This window comes from Talpa occidentalis, unplaced genomic scaffold, assembly GCF_014898055.3.
Source record: "Talpa occidentalis isolate TD23 unplaced genomic scaffold, MPIMG_talOcc4v2.1 talOcc4.16, whole genome shotgun sequence".
Lineage (NCBI taxonomy): Eukaryota > Metazoa > Chordata > Mammalia > Eulipotyphla > Talpidae > Talpa > Talpa occidentalis.
Window position 1 is genome coordinate 55,862,078 of NW_023601653.1, and position 3,073 is coordinate 55,865,150.

Below are 3,073 nucleotides of genomic sequence, written 5' to 3' on the forward strand. Positions count from 1 at the left end.
TCACTTCCCCATAAATTCCCTCATATGATCTGCAACGCAAACACATGATTGCAATCTACTACTAAAATTTGGAATTGAGACCCACTAAGTGTGATTTGTAAAGCAGACACTGTCAAGGCCATGTTTGCCATTACCTAATTACTCTTAGTTGACATCAATAAGTCAACAGTGAGTAAAGTCTCTCCTCGGGACCTACAAGTACCACAACTCTTAGAAAATGAATTATTGAGCATTAATACATACACATATTTTGCTAGTTTCCAAAAATATGGTAAATTGTCTTTTATGTGTGAAATCAGAATTCTTTTCTGACAACTGTTCATGGACATATATATCAAAAGGGGATGTTCAATATAAAAGACTTACGCTTTTCTTTCTAGAATTTTTTGCACCCTCTATGTCTCATTCTCCGTGGACAGGTTATTAAGGAGAAAAAATATCATAGGCCATGAGAGCAAGGCACAGAGGACTAAAGTTAAACAAAAGAGCTGAGAACAATGCATTATGCAAATAGCAAAAACATACTTTAAGTAGCATTAGTAATGATAAGAGCTTTAAAATTGCTTATATCACTATTTTAAAGACTTTTATTAAAATACATTATTCTGCTTCTCTGCTTTAGCATGAATGACATGACAAGCTTAATTGAATATTCAAAATCTTGTAGTCTCTCAGACCACTCATTATGAATACTAATTTCCAGAGGATATTTAGAAGTAGATGGTGATGAAAGGGTAGGGGCTGGACTGAATGTGAACTGATTTCAGTTCAATAATAATTACTTTTAAAATAATCCTAATCTCAAGATCTAAGTAATACAAATCATTGGCAAAAGCCTGGGAATAACATTTACTCTTGTCTTATTCTTTAAAACCACTTGCTTCAATTTAAAATCAAAACCAAATTTCTTTTATTGGGCTCTTGACAGAGGCAAAGGGTGGGTAGAGAACATGAAATATGGGAGGGGTTGACAGAGAACACCAGTAGCATCACCACCATATTTGCTATAATCTACAAAGAATGGCCTCTTTACCAAAGGAACACTTCAATTACTATTTTATGAAGAGGAATGAATTTCAATAAAATGTAAAGGAAATATGTTATTGTACAAAAAAGAAATTACTTTTACAGGACTAGAAGAAGGAAAATACAACGCGTGCCAAGTCAACTGATAAATTGCCTAAGACTGAGCTCTTTCTGGTTCAAGAGCAAACACCTCAGTTCTGTATGTGCCACTGGCTTGCAGATGATTTGAAAATGTCAGGCCTTATGGATGATTTGTGTTTTCAATCAATATTACAGAGAAAAATTTGAGGGTTAATTGAGAGAAAGAAAAATGTAACTGCAGTTGGTTTCTTTTGATATTCCAATACCACTGAATTTTAAAGTTAATTTTCATTTTACACTCAGAAGTTATATTAGTACCCAAACTATCACTTCTATGCATGTGATAGCAGGATGTCAGGACATATGTGTAGGTGTAGGTATATGTGCATATGAATGAAACATCTTTGGTCTATAAATTTAACCTTGTTAGACAAAACTTAGCAGTTTCTAAAGGTTAGTAAGTGTTTCAAGCTTCCTTATCATTTTGGAGGAAACTATAATCAGCAATTGAATTAAGCAATGGATAGAAGGGGAGATAAAAAGAATACAATGATTTACTAACTGAAAATCTACTCTGAAAGACCCATCACCTACTGCTCTTTTCCTTTACAATAAGGAGAAAGCTTATTTAAAAACAGAATCAAATTGTAAAGTGAAATCAAAACTTACTCCTAAAAAGAATAAATCACACAGTTCTGAAAAAAAATCCCAATATAACATCAAGATTATGCTTTGTAGCTCTTAGAGCAATTTTATCTTTATCATACTAATAAATCTTCACAATCTGCATGTTGTTAATGAAGTTTATATTATCATGTCTATTTTACACAAAAAGAAACCGAGATCCAGAGAGTAAGGTTTGTTCAAACTCATAAAACAAAGAAGATAGAACCCAAAGCTTTGGATTCTTGATTCAATGTGTTATTATTATTTGATATAAAATATCCCTCAATATAATCTGAATCTAAGAGAATTTTGTGATCATCTGCCTTTGGCATAATCAAGATTCTACAGTTTGAAAATTTCCAAAGATAGGAACTCCCATACTTTTAAATTTAAATTAATTTTAAATTTTATTTTATTTTCATTATAAGTTTATATGTATATTTACATTTGTGTATTTATAAATACATTATATACTATATAAACCTATTATATATAATAGAGTATTTAATGTATATGCTTAATTATATTATACTTTAATTATACATAATATATAAATAGATAATGAGACAAAATATGTACTAAAAACAGATTTAAAAATTGGTTACAATATAGTATATAATTTAGGGAAATAAGTTCACAGCCTCCTCAGGTGTTTGCTACTACACCACACCCACCACCAAACTACCCATAGTGGACTGGGCCCCTCCCAACTTTGCTCCCCCACCTCCCACCCACACTCTAGTAGCCTCAACTATTCAGTCAGATTTCTGGGGTTAATTTGGTTTAGTTTTGTCTGCTCCTTTGTTTTGTTTCTTTATATTCCACATGGGTAAACTCATCCAATATTTACCTTTCTCTTTCTGACTTATTTCACTAAAAATATGGAACACTTGAGGCACAGGTCATGCTAATCTTCTCTGTATTGTTACAAGTTTAGCATATGTGCTGCCAAAGTGAATACAATCTTTTGAAATTTAATTGGGATAAAATTTATATACCATACAATTTACCCCCTTGAAAAAGGCAGGGAGAGTGGTATACGTGAGGAGGGCATGGAAACCCCTTGCTCTTTCTCCACACCTTGTCCCTAGCCTGTTCTCCATTTGCCTGTTCTTATGTTATATCCTTTTATGTCTCCCTGAGTTCTGTGTAATGCTTTAGCAAATGAATTGAACCTGAGGAGGGGGTCATGGTGACCACTGATCCATGGCCAGCCAGAAACACAGATAGTAATGTTTTCTTGCAAGTGGCACCTCAAGTCTAAGGGTGGTGGTGAGAGGAACCTTCAATCTATAGCTAG

General features: G+C 33.2%; 1 pseudogene; it reads right to left on the reverse strand.

Moving 5' to 3' along the window:
• Positions 1–2,648: 2,648 nt before the first annotated feature.
• LOC119248568 (U6 spliceosomal RNA) lies at positions 2,649–2,734 on the reverse strand (annotated as a pseudogene).
• Positions 2,735–3,073: the final 339 nt, after the last annotated feature.